Genomic DNA, 24,471 nt, shown 5'->3' with positions numbered 1-24,471 from the left:
CTCCAGGGCTCATTCCAGCCACTCAGTTATTAACACTTGCTGGGGATGCAGATCACAAGTTCTTATTGGAAAATCCCTGTGTGACCTCTGCTTTTCCAAAGCCTCTAGTGAGAGAGGGGGTACGGACCAGCAACTAAGATCCCTTGTGGAAAAAGTGGTGAAGGAGTCCCTCAAGGGGATCGGGGCCAGTCAGACCCCTGTGCCTCAGTCAGAATCACCTCAGTCACCAGTCAGGGAGTCGCATGCTCAAGAGCTCTGGGAATCCTCTTTAACCAGCCATCATTCAGCTGCTGCTTCAGAGAGTGAATCTGAGGAAGATAGTCCCTGTGTGGGGTTTTATTTTGCCTTACTTTCCCCCTTGGTGAAGGCCATCAGAGAGGCTTTGAACTGGGAAGATGAGGTGGCTAATCCTTCCAAGCAAAGGAAGTATTTTAAGCAACTTAAAAGGGAGCGTCTTAACTTTCCATTCCTGTCTGAACTTGGTGAGGTCATCCGCCTAGTGTCCCGGGTTATGCTTTCGGCTGTAACCGCAAAACGGGCCCTCTGGCTCCGTCCCTGGCTGGCTGATCCAGCATCTAAACAGGTGTGGTGCCGTATCCCTTTCGAGGGTTCTTCCCTTTTTGGGAATAAATTGGATAACGCCATACCGGGCCACTGGTGGTAAATCGGGGTTTCTTCCTCAGGACAGACGTCTAAAAAGCCAGAAGAGATTTTTTCCTAAAAAACAGTATCAAGAGCAGGCCAGGGAGGCCCGTAGCTATAGACCGGGTCGGGAATATTCCAGATCATGGAAATCAAGGCAGTCATCCTTCAAGAAATCCGCCAAGAGCAGTGCGACAGGAGAGAGGGAACCAACCAAATCTTTTTGAGATTGGGCCCGCTCAGATAGGCCAGGTGGGGGCTCGTCTTCTACATTTTCGGCATGTCTGGGCGGCCTCAATCAAGGACTTCTGGACCGTCAGAACGGTATCTTCAGGCCATTCTTGGACCTTCAGCAGGTCCCCAAGACTAAAGTTTGTTCCCACCTCCCTTCCAGCCTCAGAAGAAAAAAGGCAGATCTTGTTGGCCTACGTGAAATCTTTATTGGCTCAAGGCGCTGCCGTACCCGTGCCAGACGATCAACGAGGGAGAGGAATTTATTCTCCTCTTTTTATGGTCCAAAAGAAAAACGGTTCTTGGAGACCAGTCATAGACCTTACACATCTGAATCATTTTATCAGAAAGGAAAGATTCAAGATGGAAACCTTGTCAACAATACAACAGTCAGTCCAGTCAGGCGACTGGATGATTTCAATAGACCTAAAGGACGCGTACTTTCATGTCCCTGTGGCAGAAGATTTTCAGCAGTTTCTGCGATTTTCAGTAGGAAAACTACATCTCCAGTTCGTATGTCTCCCGTTCGGACTTTCAACGTCCCCCCGAGTGTTTTAAAAAGTGTTGTTGGCCGTAGTGGCTCTATTGAGAACCAAGGGAATTCGTCTTCACCACTATTTGGACGATCTTCTTCTGCTAGCCCAGGACAGAGACCGTCTGTTATTGCACAAGGAGCAGGTCATCTCCACTCTTCAAGAATTCGGTTGGATCCTGAATCTAGAAAAGAGTCAGTTAATTCCTTCCCAGTCTCTTGTATTCCTAGGTGCACTCTTCAACACAGTGAAGGGTACCATCTCATTACCCGAAGAGAAAGTAGTGGTAATTCGGGACAGAATTCGTCCGGCCCTCTCAGCCTCCCATCTTCCGGCTCTTCAGTGCCTCAGAATTATTGGCACCATGGTGGCCACGATTCCAATGGTGAAGTGGGCCCAATGGAAGATGAGACCGTTCCAAAAAGGTTTTCTTCACCAATGGCTAGGCGACAAGACTCAACCTATCCGGATCACATCTTCAATGAGAATCTCTCTGCCCTGGTGGCTTCAGAAGGAGAACCTATTCAATTGTCATTCCATTCTCCCCATCTCATGGGTAACAATAACTTCGGATGCCAGCAACAGGGGCTGGGGCGCCCACTGTTTGTCGGAAGTAGCACAAGGCACCTGGGACTTCCCTTCCAGGAGGACGGTGTCGAATATTCTATAATTGAGGGCAGCCTTCCAGGCGCTCCTGGCCTTTCGTCATCTGGTCTCAGGAACCTCGGTCCTACTCAGACTAGACAACACAACAGCAGTGGCATATATAAGGAGACAAGGAGGTACTCGGAGTCTGTCCCTTCTTCAGGAGGTAGAGCCAATCATGTCTTGGGCTCAGAAGAACCTGGTCAACATTACAGCAACTTATGTTCCAGGAACGCAGAACGTCCAGGCGGACTTTCTGTCTCGAGTCAGTCTGGACAACAACGAATGGTCCCTTCACGAAGAAGTTTTCAGGTGGATTCTAACATTGTGGTTCTTCCCAGAGGTCGACCTATTTGCCTCCCCTTGCAACAAGAAACTGGCAAGGTACTATTCCAGGTTTCGGGATCCTCAGGCCTACGGAGTGGATGCTCTGACGGATCGATGGTGGTTCAACAAAGCTTACGCCTTTCCTCGAACTCCTATTATTCTACAGTTCCTGCGGAGACTCAAATCAGAAGCAGTAGAGGTGATAGCTGTAATACCTTATTGGCCCAACAGGCCATGGTTTCCGTTTCTAATGCTCCTCAGTGTCAGAGATCCGATTCCCTTACCTCTCAGACCCGATCTTCTATCCCAGGGCTCGAAGCTCCATCCCTGCCCGGCCCATCTATGTCTGAGGGTCTGGTTTTTGAGAGGGGAAGGTTAGAGGCTCTGGGTTGTCCAAAGGAGGCCATCCCTACTCTCATGAGTGCAAGAAGGAAAAGTACCAACCAGGTGTATGAGAGGATTTGGTCTAGATTCACAAATCACTTATCTTCCAGGTCTTGCTCCAATGGTAATTTGACGGTTCAGGATGTTTTGAGTTTTTTACAGTCCGGACTAGACATTCCCCTATCTGTCAGCGCTCTTCGTGTGCAAGTCTCGGCAATTTCGGCCTTTTCTGGAGTATCTTGGGCTAAACATCCTTTGGTTCAGCAATTTTTTAAAGGAGCAATTAGACTTAGACCACAGAGGAAACCTAGATTCCCCAAGTGGGATTTACCCTTAGTTCTCGACTTCTTCTCTCAACTGGACAGAACACTTTCAGTCAAAGAATTGTCCCTAATGACATCTTTTTGGTAGCCATATCCTCAGCAAAAAGAGTCTCTGAGATCCAGTCTTTAGGATCAAAGGAACCTTTCCTCACATTCTTCCCTGACAGAGTGGTCCTAGTGCTAATGCTGGGTTCGAACCCAAAGGTTACCTCAGTCTTCCACGAAAATCAGGACATTACTCTTCCTACCTTTAATTCTGCTGGGAGTCAGGATCTTCATCCTCTCGACATGGGAATTATTCTGAAACGATACCTGGAGGCGACAGCTTCTTTCCAGCAATCAGATTATCGTTTTGTTCTTTTTCATGGCAAAAGCAAAGGCCTTAGGGCTTCGGTCAGATCCATCTCCACGTGGGTGGTTCAGGCGATCCAGTGGGCTTATAAAGAGAAGGGCTTGGCTCCTCCTGAGGCGGTTACGGCACATTCCACGAGAAGTCTCTCTACTTCTTGGGCAGCTTCACATCATGTGGCTCCTGAGGTTATCTGCAAGGCTGCCTCTTGGTCTTCCATTCATACATTTATGGCTCACTATTGTGTCGAACCTGCCAGTTTATCTTCTGTTGATTTTGGTTTAAAGGTGCTGTCGGTAGACAGTGTTAAATAAATCTTTGTTCAGCATTTTTGCCCACCCGAGTGTGTTTGGCGAGTTATTTCCCACACGTTGCTGCCATGGAGTCTGTCAGGAAAACGGAAAATTCCTATCAAAATACTTACCGTAATTTTCCTTTCCTGATGGACTCCATGGCAGCAGGAGTTCCCTCCCAAAATGGCTAGAGTAGGCTAGTTATCGAACACGGCCATGGGCAGGGAGCAAAGATTTATGGGAGTAGTGTCCTATAGGGTAGTGGAGGCGGGACTTAACCCACACGTTGCTGCCATGGAGTCCATCAGGAAAAGAAAATTACGGTAAGTATTTTGATAGGAATTTTCAGTTTTCTCCTCAGCAGCAGATAGCAGTCTTGCGATTTCGATCAGTGTCCAGCTGAGTAGTGATGGACGAACTTCCGACGGGACGTTTCGCGAACGCGAAACGCGAACGGACACAAACGTTCGCGAAAACGACCGTTCGCCGCGGGCTCCATTGACTTCAATGGGAGGCGAATTTCGCAAACCTTTAGGTCGAATTTGCGGCCACGGGGTAATTATTAGGGGGTAGCACGTAGTCCCACCACCTGGACAATAGCATAATACATGTATGAGGTGAATTTGGGATCGATAACTACAAGCATTTTTTTTTTATTTGGGAAATTGTTCTGACAATTCAGGACTATGGAGCTAATGAAGGCAATGGAGGAGAGGGAAGGTCAGGGACCAGGGTAGGCAAACAAGAGGGTGCAGGAGATACAGAGCACTGACAGCAGCACCGTAATACAGAGCACTGACATCAGCACCGTGACATACAGCGCTGACAGCAGCTCCGTGACATACAGCGCTGACAGCAGCTCCGTGACATACAGCGCTGACAGCAGCTCCGTGACATACAGCGCTGACAGCAGCTCCGTGACATACAGCGCTGACAGCAGCACCGTGACATACAGCGCTGACAGCAGCTCCGTGACATACAGCGCTGACAGCAGCTCCGTGACATACAGCGCTGACAGCAGCTCCGTGACATACAGCGCTGACAGCAGCTCCGTGACATACAGCGCTGACAGCAGCTCCGTGACATACAGCGCTGACAGCAGCACCGTGACATACAGCGCTGACAGCAGCTCCGTGACATACAGCGCTGACAGCAGCTCCGTGACATACAGCGCTGACAGCAGCACCGTAAGCAGCCCCAGGAGGAAGTCAGCACAGCACAGGGATGGTGTGATCCCCTCATAATAAGAACCCCCAGGAGGAAGTCAGCACAGCACAGGGATGGTGGGAGCCCCTCATAATAAGAACACCCAGGAGGAAGTCAGCACAGCACAGGGATGGTGGGAACCCCTCATAATAAGCAGCCCCAGTAGAAATATGACACCGCTCAACCTCTTCAAAGAGGAGGGTAGGGGCATATAGTACGGTGTGCTTTTTTGGGTCAGGGAAGTGAGCCAAATGAATTAAGAAGGTCTGTGTGCTTGATTCCAAAAATTGTTTATAGACATATACATGGTCTACTGATCACATGTGTTGAATTCCTCCGAGATCCATGCCTCATTCATTTTTAGAAATGTGAGGTAGTTAACACTGTCGTGAGCTAGGCGAGTACGCTTATCGGTCACAATCCCCCCTGCTGCGCTGAACGTCCTTTCGGACAGGACACTGGATGAGGGGCAAGCCAACAGTTCGATTGCAAATTGGGCAAGCTCTGGCCAGAGGTCAAGCCTGCCCACCCAGTAGTCTAGGGGTTCATCACTCCTCAGAGCGTCCACATCGGCCGTTAACCCAATGTAGTCGGACACCTGACGGTCTAGGCGTTCCCTGATGCTGGATCCGGATGACACCTGTCGATGGGTCGGCTGAAAGAATGACCTCATATCCGAAGTCACCAACACATCTTCAAACCGGCCTCTTCTTGCAGGCGCTGTTGGATTGGTACCCGCAAATCCTTCTCTGGGAGTGGGAATTGCTCCTCTGCCAGCGCACGCAAAAGCAGAATGCAGCATTTCTCGAAGCAAGGCCTGGAAGTGCTGCATTCTGACAGCCCTCTGCGACGGCGGTAACATTTCCGCCATTTTGTGTTTGTACCGGGGATCTAAGTACGTTGCCACCCAGTACTGGTCCTTGACCCTCATGCTTTTTATACGGGGGTCCCTATTAAAACACTGGAGCATGAAGGCCCCCATTTGCACTCAAGCGGAAGGTATGTGGTGGTGGTGGTGTTGTTGGTGGTAGTGTCTTTGGGGGTGCACATAGCAGAGAGTGAAGAAGAGGGTGCAGATCGAGAGGATGAGGAGGGTGCAGAAGAATAAGGCTGAGTGAGCCACTCAACCAAGTCTGGTGCGTCCTTTAAAGTAATTGAACGCACCTTCTGCAACTTCCCACTTTGGCTCAAGGCTGTTGCTCCTGCCCTACCCCTACCACCCCTGCGGAAGGGCCTGCCTCTTCCTCTGCCTGTCATTTTTTAAATCACCCTGTGACAAAACTCTTAGTCCCTATACCGCTGAAGGACTGCTGCAGTATAGGGCAGCGGTCAGCAGTAGTGCACGTCAACCCTATGTATTGTGGACCGATAGCGGTCCTTACAGAACAGCAGACTGTACTGCACTCAGGCCTATGTACCGTAGCACCCTATACCAAGTTACCAGTCCTTATAAAAACTTTTGTGGACCAAGCAGGTTGTGTGTTAGTGTTTAGCAGACTGTGCGTCAGTCCCTATACCGCTGAAGGACTGCTGCAGTATAGGGCAGCGGTCAGCAGTAGTGCACGGCAACCCTATGTATTGTGGACCGATAGCGGTCCTTACAGAACAGCAGACTGTAACGCACTCAGGCCTATGTACCGTAGCACCCTATACCAAGTTACCAGTCCTTATAAGAACTTTTGTGGACCAAGCAGGTTGTGTGTTAGTGATTAGCAGACTGTACGTCAGTCCCTATACCAATGAAGGACTGCTGCAGTATAGGGCAGCGGTCAGCAGTAGTGCACGGCAACCCTATGTATTGTGGACCGATAGCGGTCCTTACAGAACAGCAGACTGTACTGCACTCAGGCCTATGTACCGTAGCACCCTATACCAAGTTACCAGTCCTTATAAAAACTTTTGTGGACCAAGCAGGTTGTGTGTTAGTGTTTAGCAGACTGTGCGTCAGTCCCTATACCGCTGAAGGACTGCTGCAGTATAGGGCAGCGGTCAGCAGTAGTGCACGGCAACCCTATGTATTGTGGACCGATAGCGGTCCTTACAGAACAGCAGACTGTAACGCACTCAGGCCTATGTACCGTAGCACCCTATACCAAGTTACCAGTCCTTATAAGAACTTTTGTGGACCAAGCAGGTTGTGTGTTAGTGATTAGCAGACTGTACGTCAGTCCCTATACCAATGAAGGACTGCTGCAGTATAGGGCAGCGGTCAGCAGTAGTGCACGGCAACCCTATGTATTGTGGACCGATAGCGGTCCTTACAGAACAGCAGACTGTACTGCACTCAGGCCTATGTACCGTAGCACCCTATACCAAGTTACCAGTCCTTATAAAAACTTTTGTGGACCAAGCAGGTTGTGTGTTAGTGTTTAGCAGACTGTGCGTCAGTCCCTATACCGCTGAAGGACTGCTGCAGTATAGGGCAGCGGTCAGCAGTAGTGCACGGCAACCCTATGTATTGTGGACCGATAGCGGTCCTTACAGAACAGCAGACTGTAACGCACTCAGGCCTATGTACCGTAGCACCCTATACCAAGTTACCAGTCCTTATAAGAACTTTTGTGGACCAAGCAGGTTGTGTATTAGTGTTTAGCAGACTGTGCGTCAGTCCCTATACCGCTGAAGGACTGCTGCAGTATAGGGCAGCGGTCAGCAGTAGTGCACGGCAACCCTATGTATTGTGGACCGATAGCGGTCCTTACAGAACAGCAGACTGTACCGCACCCAAGCCTATGTACCGTAGCACCCTAGACAGACCAAGTTACCAGTCCTGATAAAGAGCTTTGTGGAACAAGTGAGTTGTGAATGATTAGCAGACTGCAGCAGAAGGGCAGCAGTCAAGTATAATATTCTTTCTATATTTGGAAGAAAGAATATTATACGTGTACAAGCCTATTACCGTACCACTGATACCAGTCCTGAAAAGAACCTTTGTGGAACTAATAGTAACAGCAAGTCTTTAAAATTATCCTCACTGCCTGACACACTGCTTCCTGCCTGTCCCTATACAAATTGGCAAAAAAGAGTAGGCTGGAACGATTAGCTGGAATAGCTCTTTTGTGGACCTGATAGTAACAGCTAATGATGATGATGATGATGATGATGAAGAAAGACTAATCTGGCTGAGCTGTCCCTAAAATAGCAGCATACAGCGCTCTGTCCCTTTATCTAAACTGACAAAAGAAACTCAGGCTGCTGACCTAACACCTATACCAGTCCTGAAAAGAACTTTTGTGTACCAAATAGCTAGCGTTTTCTCTGTCCCTACTCCACACAGGATCCTTTCCCTACAGTGACAGAAGAAAGAATGTAAAATGGCCACCGGATCGGGTGTATTTATAGGTTAGGGGGAATGTCCAAGTGTCCATGAGCTGTCATGTCTCAATTGGTTGTCCTGTAACACATGATAAACGTGTCACGAAAGGTTAAAGTTCTTGTATACATTAAACACGTAAGTCCGCCGGGGCGAACGACGGAAAAAGGCGTTCGAACCCGCGGACGGCGAAAGTCGGAAATTCGCCGCGAAACGACCGCCGGGCGAAACGTTCGTCCATCACTACAGCTGAGCACTTGTTAAAGCTTATAGAAGGAGTTTTCATTCTCCTCTGACTGTCATATAAGGGTGCATGACTCCCGACCCTCTGTTTGAACAGCGCTGATTGGCTCTGTGCCGATCACATGCACCCTCCCATAGAAACAAAAAAATCTCTAGCAATACACACCAAACTAAGCTTGTGCAGAGTGCCCCCAATGCTCTATACTATCAGGAGATGGACTGGGGACTGTGGGAGAAGGGGAGGGTCAGAGAAGACAGAATAACCACTTGGGTTCCACAGTGAATATAACAAGCTATCTTTACTGCATATACAGACTGTTGTGGGTTTAGTAACAAGTGATATTTTGAGATGAGACTGATGATGTAAATTGGGGCAGAGCTGTGGATAGCTTTGTATGTTGTAGATACTATTTAGAATTTTGAAGATTTTGTGGTGTCAGTTGTTAAATAGGAGAGAATTTTGAAAATGTGGTGGGGATGGAGATGACAAGATTTTTACAGTGAGGGCTAAAAAGAGAGGATGGAATCCAGGATTACATGTAATGGAAGTAGCTGATTGCAGAGCAGTTGATCTTAATGGAGAAGTTGGGGGAGGGGGCGTGGGGGAAAGAAATATTATGAGCTTGGTTTTGGAAAGATTGAGTATGTGGAAATGGTGTGACATTCATGCAGATATGTCATTTAGTAAGTTAGTGATGCGTGGGGAAATAAAAGAGGTGTTCTGAGGAGTAGAGAGATAGATTTGGGTGTCATCAGCATGCATGTGGGATTGGAAACCATTGGAGGTTATTAATTGATCCAGGTAGGAGGTAGATAGAGAATAAAAGAGGTCTGGGGACAATGCCTTGGGGTCTCCTATGGAAGGAGGCAGAGGAGAGGAGGAGACAAAGTTGTTGATGATACTGAAGGTACACTGAGATAGGTAGGAGGAGAGCTAGAAAAGAGCAGAGGCTAGGAGGCCAAAGGAGTGGAGATTTTAGAGTTGGAGCTAGTGGTCAACCGTGTCAGGAGCAAAAGACAGGTCTAAGCCCTTGTACACACGGTCCGACAACAAAATCCGTCAGATTTTTTCAGACAAATTTTGTCCGAAACTGGTGTTGGATACACACGGTCGGACAAAGTTGACGGAAAATCTGATTGTTCGTAACGTGATGACATTACTTCGTTACGACGGGACTACGTTCAGGCTAGTAGCCAATAGCTTTGGTCTAGGAATTTGATCTGAGCATGCGTGGCACTTTGTCTGATCGGAATTCTCTACAAACGATCGGACAAAGTCCGATCGGATCATGTTGTCGGAAAATTTTTATATCCAGCTCTCAAACTTTGTTGGTCGGACATTCTGATGGAAAAATTCCGATATGAAGCCCACACACGGTCGGATTATCCAACACGGTCCGATCGGACATTTTCCATCGGAATGTCCGACCGTGTGTACAAGGGCTAAGAGTATGAGTACGGATTAGTGGCCATTGTTTTTGCAAGTTAGCTGGTGAGTTTTAGGAGGGCAGTGTCTGAAAAGTGTTGTATGCAGAACCCAAAAGAAGTGATGGTTGTTAACATTTAGTGGGTGGTATGCATTTTGCAGGTCCTAGTTAAACAGAACCTGAGCATATTGGTTAGTATACACTGCACAAATATAACCTAAAGCAGAACTTTACTCCTGACAACTGATGTAAATAAGGTTATTTAGCAAGGAACATGCTTTCCACATTATGCAACTAAAATTAGTGCGTGCTGTAAATTGCTTCCAGCATTGTTCCTATTTCTTTCCCATTTCTTCTTGCTGAAGGCTGACATTTTGTTCAAGCCCAGAGCCCTGAGCAGCACTTAAAGCAGAACTAAACCCTATTCTTTTCAGCCAAGGAAGCTGTCATCTTTTTAATCTGCAACTGCCATGGTGCTGCACATGTGATCAGTTATGACATCAGCCATTTTTATAGATTTGACAGTTTGGTTGAGAACACAAGCAAATGTGACCGATAGCATTCCTGGCATGCTGGCAAGGTAACTTTTTTTTTTTAAACTGTGAAATCGATGGGTTTAGTTCCGCTTTAATCTTTAGGCTGTCAGAAAATCGGCCTCTACAAATGCTGAAAAAAAAGCACAACTGAGCATGTGCAGAGCAGGGTGAGAACATGTATTACTGGATTTTAAACAGAATAGGTACTTATTTTTAATGTTTTACATAGTTATACCTGGCAAAGATCCAACCTGAAGTGATCTAGCAAGATTGCTTTTTCTGACTAAAGTTTCACTTTAAAAATGAACTGCAGTCTACTCACATAATTTGTAATAAAAACATCTTTGCCATTCTGAAGCTTCCCTCCAACCACTTTGCATATTATTTTATATATACTGTGATTCTGTACTTGCCAAATATGCTGAAGAAATAGAAAACTTTTTTTTTACCTTAATGCAAAGAATCGGGGGGCAGAGAAAAAGAAAACTAGCAAGGAATGCATGAAGGTAAAAAATGATTTGAGCTTTAGTATCACTTTCATTACTGTGCTAAGTGAGTATTTCACAGATACATATAAACCACAAGACAAAGTATCATTTTAAGAAAATGAAACTATTCCATATGTAATTTCCTGCACTCAGACATAGACATAGTATAACACCTTGTATCTGAACCTGTCTTTAGGAGACATTTTAATAGCTGAGGAATGCTTAGCAACCAGAAACTGTTGAGATTATAAACACTTTGGTCAAGAGTATGTATAGCACTGCTTACAAGTACAACAGAGCAGAGAGTATTCATTGTTCAGGACTATGTAATGTACAGCACAGCTTACAGAGTGCAGTCATCAGGACTATGTAATGACATGGCATACAATGTGCAGTGGTTGGGAATATATATTTGTGCAGTACTACATACAGAACAGAATGGTCCAATGCAGGGGTGGACTGACATCTCATGGGGCCCCCGGGCAATAGGAGATTATGGGGCCACACAGTATATAAACACACACACATACAGTATACACACACAGAATACACATACACACACTGAAAAGGTACCAGAGAGGCGGGGTAGCTATAATCTTGGGATTTTTTTAAAAACACAGATTTTGACATACTGTCCTTGGTTTTATTGAGGCTGGCAACCCTGATGGGGCCCCCTAGTGGCATGGGGCCCTCGAGCATTGTCCGAGTGCCCCAATGGTCAGTCAGCTCCTGGTCCAATGTACAGTATGTAACATACAGCACAGCTTACAAAGTGAGGCTATCAGGAGTATGTCTGTACAGAGCCTCACACTATTAGAGGGCTTTCACACCGAGCCGACCTTGTTGTGTCACTGATTTAAATCAAATCTTCCCTATTCACATGCTTTGTGTTATTATGAATTGCACAGCTTTGTTCTAATGCTGCACTTTACATTTTGGATTTAATTTTGTGCCCAATATCTGGGTTATAGTGCACAACTGTTGTTTTTTTAATTATAATTTTATTCACTAATCGAGGGTATAATTTTATACTTATGTGTACATGTATGTGTGTGTGTATATATATACACATTGTGGAAAATACCTTATTTACAGCATCGCTGGGCACTCACGTGACCCACCAGAGCTCTTCTCCTCTCCTCCTGGCTAACATCAGAAGCCCCATCCTCTGGAGTGCTTGGAGTGAGCTGACATCCGTGGGGATATCAGCTCTTCCTTCTTCAGTATTCAAAGCAGGGAAGAAAAGCTCCTGCGGATCATGCGAGTGCCCAGTGGCACTGTAAATAAGGTGTTTTACACAATATAATTACACAAGGAGACACACTGCACATTGTATCATCTTTTTACAGATAGGATTATATGATTTTACAAGGACTTTAACTAAGGTTTATTTTTTGGAATACAGAATTTCATAATGCTGACACCTGAGATGACAGGGAGAAAGGGAGAGAGGTGAGAGAATATGGGACACAGGAACTTTTTTGTACATACCGTAAATAAATAAGACATTCCCTGAAAATAATGCCCTGTCAGACTTTCCAAAGGAAAATATGCGATCGTATCTTGTTGTAGGAAAATCCGATCGTGTGTGGGCTCCATTGGACTTTTTTCGTTGGAATTTCTCACACACAAAGTTTGAGAGCAGGATCAAAAATTTTCCGACAACAAAATCCGATCGTTTAAATTCCGATTGTGTATAGACTATTCTGATGGAAAAAGTGCCACGCATGCTCAGAATAAATTATGAGACTAAATCTTTTGGCTACTGCCCTCTTTATAGTCCCGTCTTACGTATTCTACGTCACCGCGTTCTAAACTATCTGATTTTCCGTGTGTGTGTGCAAGACAAGTTTGGGCCAAAATCCGTCAGAAAAAAATCTAACGGATTTTGTTGTTGGAATGTCCGACAGTGTGTACAAGACATTAGCCTAGTATGCTTTTTGTAGCCAAAATTATTATAAGACTCTGGCTTATTTTTGGGGAAACATGGTAACAGAGTGAGCACTTTGAATGACTGTCTTTTTCCCTTTACTACTCTTACTCTTGAATGCCTATCACCCCTTGGATCTTGTATCCATCAGACCTGCCGCAGGTTGCTATTGGATAAATACAGTCCTTATTTTTATTTGATCTTTTTTGTACTGACCAAAAAACTGTGCTGTCACCCAGGGCTGGATCACTGGAGGCAGTAGGCACAAAACTTTTAGCACTCTGAATAACACCCCAGCTAGGACTACTTTTTTCTAGTGTAGCGCTATCCCCACAGTAGCCACTGGTAGCTTTGGATCCTCTACTCTCTTGTCTAGCCCTATGCCCTTGCTGACACTGCCAGAATACCTTGTGGGGCAACACCTGGCAGATGTACAAGAATTATAAATACCATCCTTTAAAAAGATAATCGGACTGTATTGGCAGGTTAAAGACACAAAATATAACGAAACAGATTAGTACATAAAAATCAGTACACATAAATGTACCCTCTAGTGTGCTAGAAGTATAGTGCTATGTTTTTTTGTGAGAGTAGGTATTTTTCCAGGCTTGGCTGGCAGACAAGCCCGGGTGTGTTTTGATCTGGGTTGGGAGTGACTCAGAGCAGAGCTGGGTGACTCACAGGCAGCTTCACCAAGACCTCCCACTTCTTTCCAGAATGTTCTAATGTTTTCTGGAAAGTAAGGTGGAGCTGCTTGGGGTGCTCTGAGGTTCCATAACCAATCCCCATTTTAGGGACAGGCATTTAAGGGGCAGGCCTCCTTAAATACCCAGGGTCAGCCCAGCTGGGGAGGAGTTGTTCGGGTGGAAGCTGGAGATGGGGTGCTAGGCTGTCCTGGCCTTTGAGGGAGCTCCCCAGTCTGGGGGGGGGGGGGGGTGTAACCTTGAGCCTGGGGCTCAGGTGCAGACAGGACACTTCTCATGACACATGAAGGTGGCCTGAAGAAGGTGGCACAGGAGCACGAGAGGACAGCTGGAGAGCACTGCCAGGTAAAGTCTCCAGGAGAGGAACAACAGGTCACAGCCAAGAGGGCTTGTGAGTGACACACAGTCGGGAGAGGACTGGGGAGGCACGCCTGAGGGGACTGGGAGATGGCAGTCTGGGATGGGTACAGAGCCAGTGGAGTGGACTGTGGTGGCTTGGGCAGTGCAGAGAGGCAGCTGTAGCCAGGAGGGCTGGCAGGGCCTGAAGAGGTGATAATGGAAGCAGTAGCCATGAGGACAGCTGGCACTGGGACTGGCATTTACTTTAGACCTGGCTGAACCAGTTTCAGGCCTGCAAATCAGTGCTAGCTGGTCCGGGAAGTGAAAGCAAGTGATGTGCTGGAGGTGTTAAGGAGAGATAGTCTGCAAGCAAGCGATGTGCTGGAGAGAAGAGAGGAGGTGTATATGCTGGAGTTGTATATAGTCTCAAGTCCCTGAATTGTTTCCTAATCGACTGGACATCTCATGATTCCCATCCCCATCCAAGTTTATTCCCCTCAATAAAAATACAAAGTTTATGGACCGGTTTTCTGCCTGAGGGTGAATGAGAACTGTGTGCCTGGCTGGGCAGTGTGACAGACGGAGTCACAACACTCAGCAGCCACTACAGGTTCCTGCTACATTTGATAAACACAACAGCAAAGGGTACAATATACCCCCCTAAGGTACCTCTAGGGTCAGACCCCACCGTACACTGTAATTTAAGGAGTGTAAATGGTAGCTCTGCACATGAGAAGTACAGCAAGTGACCTGAAAAGATTACAAAGTGGTGGTTCAGGCTAAGAGATTTGAAAGCTCTAAAACAAAGGGGCTAGGCATAAGCCTTAAAAATTTAACTCTGTAATACAAAACCAGTTCTTCCCCTAAGGAATAGAGCATCTAGGCAAGTCTTTTGTAAAGAGTTTATGCAGGCTAAGTTGGGGCCCTTTAAAACTGCTGGTGTGTATACAAGACAATGACTCAAAGAGTAGCATTAAATAGCAGTATACATTATACAGATTGGGTTCAGTAGATATGAGACACCTGTATTTCAGCATATGCGAAGAGTGGAGCAAGCCCACTCATGGAAGCAGCTGGGGTAAAAGGAATTAGATTGTTATGCAGCAATAGGAGTCAAGTGGGAAGCAGAGCAGAGTCAGTTTTCTACTGAGTACCAACAGCCTATGTATGGTTCTAATGGCCAAGAATGCAGCAGCAGGTGTGATAAATCTCTAAATGAAGAATGTCAGTGGATAGGAAATAGCTCATTAATATGTCTGGGCTGGGAAAGAGTTAACAGGTGGTTATAACTGGAATATGTGTCAAAAATACTCTCACCAGATTCCTCTCTAGGCAGTCCTCTAGTGGTAGCAATTGCTCTGTATGGTAGGGGCCCCCTTATTCAGCAGCACTGCAGATGGCAGCCGATGCGATGGCAGCCGATGCGATGGCAACTCTCACAGCGATTCTGGATGCAGATATCTCTGGTTGCTGGCATTGTTAAAGTCCCTCTCTGGATCGCCTCCTGGTTCCAGCATCCAGCACAGCAACCTGCTCTCTCCCTGAGCATAGCACATCTTGGCACTAGGGATGAGCTTCGTGTTCGAGTCGAACGCATGTTCGACTCGAACATCGGTCGTTCGTGCGTTCGCCGAATTCCGAACGTTTGGGCCGTTCGCGGCAAAATTCGTGTGGCCCACAATGCACTGCGATGGCGCAATGCATTGCTGTCTCACGATTGGCCAAGCATGCACTGTGACCCCGCATGCTTGGCCAATCGCAGCGCCAGCAGCGAGGAGAGCCATGGTTGGCCACAGGCATCCTGCCTGTGGCCAATCATAGCTCAGGCTGTGTAGTGCACGCCCCACACTATATAAGGCCGCCATTAAGGCAGCCTCGTGCAGTGTGTTGGCGTCTGAAGCAGTGGGTGTTCTGTGTACCTTCAACACAGTTACACACCAATCGTTTTTGGCTGATTTACTATCTTGCTCTTGTGTAGTGGTTACTGTCTGTGCCCTGACCGCAGTATACACCACTATATTCACCTCACCTATATAGCTAGTGATCTAGCTTTAATAATAGAGCTTGCAGTCAGTAGTGTTAGTGCGTGCTGTCTGCGTGCTCTGTACCCAGTACATACCACTATATACACCTACATAGCTGTTCTCTATTTGAGCCCGATTGTCATCTGCAGGAGTTATTGGAAGTTGTGTGTGCTTCCAGCACAGCACAGTATACAGCTGTATATACCCCTTTAACTCTGCTGTTTTCTGGTTATTGTCTGCGTGCCCTGACCGCAGTATACACCGTGATATTCACCTCACCTATATAGCTAGTGGTCCATCTTTAACAATAGAGCTTGCAGTCAGTAGTGTCACTCAGGAGATAGTGCGTGCTGTGTGCGTGCTCTGTACCCAGTACATACCGCTATAATCCACCTACATAGCTGTTCTCTATTTGGGCCCGATTGTCATCTGCAGGAGTTATAGGAAGTTGTGTGTGCTTCCAGCACAGCACAGTATACATCTGTATATACCCCTTTAACTCTGCTGTTTTCTGGTTATTGTCTGCGTGCCCTGACCGCAGTATACACCGTGATATTCACCTCACCTATATAGCTAGTGGTCCATCTTTAACAATAGAGCTTGCAGTCAGTAGTGTCACTCAGGAGATAGTGCGTGCTGTGTGCGTGCTCTGTACCCAGTACATACCGCTATAATCCACCTACATAGCTGTTCTCTATTTGGGCCCGATTGTCATCTGCAGGAGTTATTGGAAGTTGTGTGTGCTTCCAGCACAGCACAGTATACATCTGTATATACCCCTTTAACTCTGCTGTTTTCTGGTTATTGTCTGCATGCCCTGACCGCAGTATACACCGTGATATTCACCTCACCTATATAGCTAGTGGTCCATCTTTAACAATAGAGCTTGCAGTCAGTAGTTTCACTCAGGAGATAGTGCGTGCTGTGTGCGTGCTCTGTACCCAGTACATACCGCTATAATCCACCTACATAGCTGTTCTCTATTTGGGCCCGATTGTCATCTGCAGGAGTTATTGGAAGTTGTGTGTGCTTCCAGCACAGCACAGTATACATCTGTATATACCCCTTTAACTCTGCTGTTCTATAAAAAAGGCATCTGCAGGAGTTAGTGGGTGTTGTGTGCCTCCAGCACAATATAAACTACCCAACTACTGTTTTACCCAACTCCCTTCAGGCCATTACCATGTCTGGAAGGCCAGCAAGGAGAGGCAGACAGGCGCGAGCCGATAAAAGAGGGCAAGCAGGCTCTGTGTCTAGAGACAACAGTGCTGGTCGTGGACGCGGTGCATTGTCATCAGCACGTGGCCATGGGACATGCTTGTCCTTCTTTTCTGCAGCTGGACATGTTGAACCGCAACATGCCAACGACTTGGTAGAGTGGATGACCAAGCCCTCTTCATCCTCCTCATCCTCTCTCACCCAGTCTCAGGGTAGTAGAAAAGCAGCTGCCAACACATCGTCGTCCCTCCTCTCAATGTCATCATCAATGACTCCTTCCCTAGACCCACCACGTCCTCCTGAGGAGTCTCCTGAACTCTTTGAGCACAGTGTTGGGTACATGCTCCAGGAGGATGCCCAGTGTTTGGTGGGCTCTGATGATGACACTCAGCTAGAGGAAGGCAGTAGCGTGAGCGCAGAGAGAGAGGATGCTCAAGAAGCACAGCAATCTGGCAGTCATGTTCCACAAGCTGCAGCATACTGCCAGGTTTGCTACAGCGATGAAGAGGGAGGGGATGATGAGGGCACTGACTCCACGTGGGTGCCTGGAAGGAGGGAGGAGGAGGAGGAGGAGGAGGAGGCACATGTCCAACGAGGCAGGATGCCCTCCGGGGGCCAGCTTAGGGGCAGCACACCGACTGAATCACACCGCAGAGCTCCGCCTGCGCAGAGCGCTTCCTCTGCACGTTATTCTAAAAGTTCTTTGGTGTGGGCCTTTTTTGAGACGAGTGCATCAGATCGCACCGCTGCTATTTGCAACATATGTCTCAAGCGTATCTCACGTGGCCAAAACATCAGCCGCTTGGGCACCACATGCTTGACCAGACATATGTTGACCTGCCATGCAGCTCGTTGGCAAGCATACCTCAAAGACCCACACCAAAGAACAAAGCGGACCTCTCCTTGCTCCTCATCAGCTGGCATCTCCAACCCCACTAGACCTTCAGTCCTCTCTGAAACCTGCTCTGAGAGGAATGAAGGTGTAGAATAAGGTGTGTCACAGCCAAGTGCTTCCGGGAACTCTGCTAGTGGTACATCCACGTCCGATTATAGCAGGCAAATGTCCCTGCCCCAGCTGCTGAACCGGCGGAAGAAATTTACTCCCAGCCATCCACATGCCCAGCGGTTGAATGCTAGCTTGGCTAAATTGCTAGCACTTCAACTGCTGCCTTTTCAGTTGGTAGACTCGGCCCCCTTCCGTGAGTTTGTACAATGTGCGGTTCCTCAGTGGCAGGTCCCCAAACGCCACTTTTTCTCACGGAAGGCGATTCCGGCTCTCTACCGGCATGTGGAAGGCAATGTCCTTGCCTCGCTGGACAGGGCGGTCAGCGGTAAGGTGCATATTACCGCTGACTCATGGTCCAGCAGGCATGGACAGGGACGTTACCTGTCTTTCACGGCCCATTGGGTCACTCTTCTGGCTGCTGGGAAGGATGCAGGACAAGGTGCAGTAGTGTTGGAGGTTGTTCCGCCACCACGCCTCCAAAATGCTACTATTGGTTGTGACACACCTCTCTCCTCCACCCCCTCCTCTTCTTCTTCCTCCATGGCCTCTTCCAGTGCTCTGTCCTCAGAACCAGCGGTGCTCCGTAGGCGTTGCAGGGGCTACGCAAGTACGCAGGCAAAACGATGCCATGCCGTGCTTGCGCTGGTTTGTTTGGGAGACAGGAGCCACACTGGGGCGGATGTTTTGTCAGCTCTGCAGTGGCAGGCCGAGAGGTGGTTGACGCCACGCCAGCTTAAGCCAGGAATGGTGGTTTGCGACAATGGCACCAACCTCCTCTCCGCCCTCCGACAGGGACAACTGACCCATGTGCCCTGTGTAGCTCACGTCCTTAACCTGGTGGTGCAGCGGTTCTTGGGCAGGTACCCCGGCTTACAGGATGTCCTGAAACAGGCCAGGAGAGTCTGTGTGCATTTCCGCCGATCATTTAATGCCTGTGCTCGGCTGGCTGAGCTCCAAAAGGAGTTGAACCTGCCCAAGAACCGCCTTATATGTGACATGCCCACCAGATGGAACTCAACATTGGCCATGCTGCAGCGGCTGCACACGCAGCAGAGGGCCATCAATGAGTACCTGTGCGACTACGGCACCAGGACAGGGTCAGGGGAGCTTGGTTTTTTCTCACCACGCCAGTGGGGCATGATCAGGGATGCATGCACTGTCCTGTCACCGTTTGAGGAGGCCACAAGGATGGTGAGCAGTGACAGTGCATGCATCAGTGACACTGTACCTCTTGTCCACCTCTTGGAGCATACGCTGCGTGGAATAATGGACAGGGCACTTGAGGCAGAACAGAGGCAGGAAGAGGAGGACTTCTTTGCCTCTCAAGGCCCCCTTTATCCAGACAGTGTTCCTGCTGTGCCACCCATCACACAGGAAGAGGGTGAGGAGGAGGAAGAGGAGGAGGAGGATGATTGTGTCAGCATGGAGGTGGAGGCTGGCACTCAGCATCAGCAGCAGCAGTCTTATAGGGATGATTTACAGTCCCAAGAAACACGTGGACTTGTACGTGGCTGGGAGGAGGTAGCTGCGGATCATGTTGTCCTTAGTGACCCAGAGGACTCCGGACCAAATGCCTCAGCTAACCTACGCTGCATGGCCTCCCTGATCCTGCAAAGCCTGCGGAAGGATCCTCGTATTCTTCGGATCAAGGAGAGGGACCATTACTGGCTGGCCACTCTCCTTGATCCACAGTACAAGGGTAAGGTTGCCGACCTTATCTTGCCATCGCAAAGGGAGCAGAGGATGAGACATCTCCGGGAGGCCTTGCAGAAAGCTCTGTGCAACGCGTTCCCAGAGACTGGGAGGTCACAAACTCCTGGTCCTGGACAACGTGTTGCTGAGGCATCAGTCAGAAGGAGCGGTGGAGAAGGTGGCCGTCTGACTGATGCTTTCAGACAATTTTTTAGTCCGCAGCCCCAAGGTATGATTGGTTCCAGCACCCATCGCCAGCGTCTAATTTACATGGTGCAGGAATACCTAGGGGCAAGGTCAGACTTGGACACCTTTCCCACTGAAAATCCTCTGGCTTACTGGGTCTTGAGGATGGATCACTGGCCAGAGCTTGCACAGTATGCAATTGAGCTACTGGCCTGTCCTGCATCCAGCGTTCTTTCGGAACGCACCTTCAGTGCTGCTGGTGGCTTCGTTACCGATCACAGGGTGCGCCTGTCCACCGAATCAGTTGATCGACTGACCTTCATCAAGATGAATCAGTCTTGGATCACCCACAGCTACCAAGCACCTGAAGCTGATGTAACCGAATAATTTTTTTTGAAATACCACATCCCTTCAAGACTGCCTATGCTGATGCTGAGTGACTGTCCTGTTATGTTGATTGTCTATCCTCTCCCTCCTCCGCTGATATGTTGGAAGAACATTTTTGGTTCTGGGTGATGCCAGCAGCCCAATTTTTCTGCCCCTGTTTAACAGGGGCGTTTAAAGAGGAAGTAAACCCTGATGGGTTTACTTCCTCTTTTTTTTCCCTGCAAAGGTAAAGCATAATGGACTACTATGCATCGCATAGTAGCTCATTATGTGTCACTTACCTGACACAGGAGCCAGCGAAGTCGCCGCTGTCCCCTGTAGTCCGCCGCATCCATGTTGCTGGTGGCGTCTCGCAGCTCCGACGAATCACAGCGGCGCAGCCGCGATGAAGTCACTCCCGCGCATGCGCACGGGAGTCGCGTCTCGCAGCTCCGCCGCTGCCATACGGCGAAGCTGCGATGACGTCACTCCCGCGCATGCACACGGGAGTCGACAAATTAGGCAAATCCATTCTTGGATTTGCCGCATTTAGTGCGCCTGCGCGCCGCTGTCTACGGAGCATGCGCCGTAGACAGCGGTGCCCATTTTCGGGCAAATATCTCCTAAACCATATAGGTTTAGGAGATATTGCTTGGAGCTACAGGTAAGCCTTAATCTAGGCTTACCTATAGGTCCAAGTTGTTTGGAAGGGTTTACTTCCTCTTTAAGTACAATTTTTGATGCAATGCTTTGCAGCAGGGCTAATTCCTGCAATAAAACTAGAGTATATGGCAGAGGTTGCAGTGTGATGGCACCAGTGCCTAAGGCCCAATTTTTCTGCCCCTGTTTAACGGGGGCGTTTGAGTACAATTTTTGATGCAATGCTTTGCAGCAGGGCTAATTCCTGCAATAAAACTACAGTATATGGCAGAGGTTGCAGTGTGATGGCACCAGTACCTAAGGCCCAATTTTTCTGCCCCTGTTTAACAGGGGCGTTTAAGTACAATTTTTGATGCAATGCTTTGCAGCAGGGCTAATTCCTGCAATAAAACTAGAGTATATGGCAGAGGTTGCAGTGTGATGGCACCAGTGCCTAAGGCCCAATTTTTCTGCCCCTGTTTAACAGGGGCGTTTAAGTACAATTTTTGATGCAATGCTTTGCAGCAGGGCTAATTCCTGCAATAAAACTAGAGTATATGGCAGAGGTTGCAGTGTGATGGCACCAGTGCCTAAGGCCCAATTTTTCTGCCCCTGTTTAACAGGGGCGTTTAAGTACAATTTTTGATGCAATGCTTTGCAGCAGGGCTAATTCCTGCAATAAAACTACAGTATATGGCAGAGGTTGCAGTGTGATGGCACCAGTGCCTAAGGCCCAATTTTTCTGCCCCTGTTTAACAGGGGCGTTTAAGTACAATTTTTGATGCAATGCTTTGCAGCAGGGCTAATTCCTGCAATAAAACTAGAGTATATGGCAGAGGTTGCAGTGTGATGGCACCAGTGCCTAAGGCCCAATTTTTCTGCCCCTGTTTAACAGGGACATGTAATTACAATTCTTGATATAATATTTCACAGGAGGGCCCCTTCCTGTGCCCACCCAGAGTAACGGTGAGGACTTATAGTGTTGTGGCACCAGCACCACAACCACCAAAGGTCAATTTTTCTACCACTGTTCAACAATGGCATGTAATTACAATTCTTGATATAATCGTTCACAGCAGGGCGCTCCAGCGCCCACCAAGAGTCACTTTGAGGGCTTACAATGTTGTGGCAAAACCAACACCTTGTTCCGCCATTTCTGCAGAGCATATAGGGCAGGCCCCTACTTTCAAACATCCAATTTACAAACATCTCCTACTTGCAAACGGAAGGAGACAACAGCAAGTGAGATGAAAAAAGATGGACGACAAAACAAATTATACAGGGGTGATAACCCTTCCCTATGTTTTCCAAAAAGCTTAAAAATAGTTTTTTTGACTGGAGCTACACTTTAAAAATGTACCAGTTGAAAATTACAAACAGATTCAACTTAACACAACAAACCTACACAGTCCCTGTCTTGTTTGCACCACCTGTATACTGCTGTTCTGAGTATATAGGGCCTGGGGGCCACACACATTTCCTTTTTTTAATATGGGTACGGGGTTCCCCTTAATATGCGTACAAGACCCAAATAGGCTGGTAATGGGCAGGGAGGGCTACCCATGCCATTTTTCTGAATGATTTTCAACCATATTGCAGGAACCAGATATAACATTAAAACCGCAAGCAGTTTTAAATGGTGTTATTTCCGTTTAATGTCATTTTGTGCAGGGACTGTTCTAAACACGGGAAACACGTGGCACTTCACAGGCATACTACAGACACCCCCCAGGCACCATATTTAAAGGAATATTTCATTTTTTTTTTTCACTTTAATCGTCATTAAAATCAGTGTTCCCGCCAAAACGGCCGCTTTTAAAACTTTTTATTGCATTGACCCATGTCCCCTGAGGCAGGAGTCAGGTCCCCAAACCCTTTTTAGGACAGTATCTTGCATATCAGCCGTTAAAATTAGCACTTTCCATTTCGAACGTTCGAGTCCCATAGACTTCAATGGGGTTCTAACGTTCGTTTCGAACGCGGGGTCCGTTCGAAAGTTCTGGTGCGAACCGAACCGGGGGGTGTTCGGCTCATCCCTACTTGGCACAGTCCAGCTTTCTCTCTTCTCTGGTTGGCATGCTTCCCCCAACTGCTCAGCTCCTTTCTGGGCTCAGTAACATTGCCCAGTGTTGCACAATCCTTTCCTTTTTTTAACCAGGTTTAGAATTTTGTGATATTAGGTAAATATGAGATTCCTGTTTTTACTGATTATGAAAAAATACAAGCAATGATTATGTGGCCAATGCAGCCAGAATAATTACTTTCATCTCCTTTTGTGTTGCTTACAGCAGAAATGTAAAGCATTACATATCTTCACTATGGTTTCTTTTATGTTCTTGTCAATGCAGGCATACTTCCTTTACAGAAGTATTCAGGAAATGCCCTTTGTATACAGGTTCTTAGATAAATGTTGTACACAGATTACCCTTGACAGTCTGAATTGAATAATGCGTTTGGATTGTCAAAATAAGACCCACTGGCAGGCATGTAATAACTATCTCACATTCTGTACGAATTAATATAATACATGCTTTTAAATAAAATTAACAGTTTAGGTATAACCTGTTTCCCTGGTACTGACTGAAAAAAAAACCCAATGGCTCTTTGCTATATTTATCATTTGAACGTACTGCTAGACATAAAGTGTAGAGTGAAGCTATACAGAGAAGTACATCGTTTTGTAGAGGAAATAAAGGGAGGAGAGGAAATGGACCTACTAAACTGACCCCTTCCTGTTAGCGTTTGTAGGAAGTCTTACAAAAAAAGTATTACACAGTGTTCTCCTTTTTAACTTGTCAAGTCACCTCTTAGTCTTACTTATCAGGACACAACATTGCAGGAAGGTTGGGTAAGTGTGGAATACAACTTTTGCCAACAGAATGTGATCAATGCTATAGGGTTTATGCTGAAGTTTTAAATTCTATTATTTTATATAGTTAGGATTGGAGACAAACTGGTAGGAAACTAAAACTGAAAATCTGGCAGAGCTTTAAGATAATTAGTACTTCTTGGATGTACAAGTATGAAAATATATAGGTATATAAATAATACTATTAGAATTTATAGTTATACAGATCTCTAATGCCAATGTATCCATAATCCTTTAGAGGTCTCTTATTTTATTTATTAAATGTAATTTATGTATATGTATAACATATGAATTATTTTTTTTTTATATATATTTTTGTTCTGATAAAATTGTGTTATTCTATAAGTTATCTTGCTCATTTTCACTAATTTTTAGGATAACATATTAACTGGTTTGGTTTATTAATGTTTGAACTTATATTAACATAAAGCTTGATTACCAACTCTTGGATGATTAACTAAATGTAAAATAAGGGCTAAAATACTTTGTTTAATTGAAAGCATGGTTCTATCAGTCACTTCAGATATCACAGACCTAATGCTTATTCTTTTAAATTAT

The 24,471-nt window shown here is 46.9% G+C and overlaps 1 protein-coding gene across 3 annotated transcripts in view; it reads left to right on the top strand.

Annotated features, from left to right (window-relative positions):
• The window catches only part of LOC143982712 (ras and Rab interactor 3-like), a 76,278-nt gene that overhangs the window by 26,266 nt on the left and 25,541 nt on the right, over positions 1 to 24,471 (top strand). Inside the window, exon 1 of one of the 3 annotated variants that reach the window (XM_077481667.1) lies at positions 23,783 to 23,892. The exons of the other annotated variants lie outside the window; for them this stretch is intronic. The gene's annotated coding sequence lies outside the window, so the exon portion shown is untranslated. Of the gene's footprint in view, positions 1 to 23,782; positions 23,893 to 24,471 lie in introns of those variants that run through there. 3 annotated transcript variants of the gene reach the window in all.

Source organism: Lithobates pipiens, unplaced genomic scaffold (genome assembly GCF_037356315.1).
Source record: "Lithobates pipiens isolate NorthernLeopardFrog02 unplaced genomic scaffold, aLitPip1_a1.2 Scaffold_16, whole genome shotgun sequence".
Taxonomy (NCBI): Eukaryota; Metazoa; Chordata; class Amphibia; order Anura; family Ranidae; genus Lithobates; species Lithobates pipiens.
This window is presented reverse-complemented; position numbering and strand designations above follow the sequence as displayed.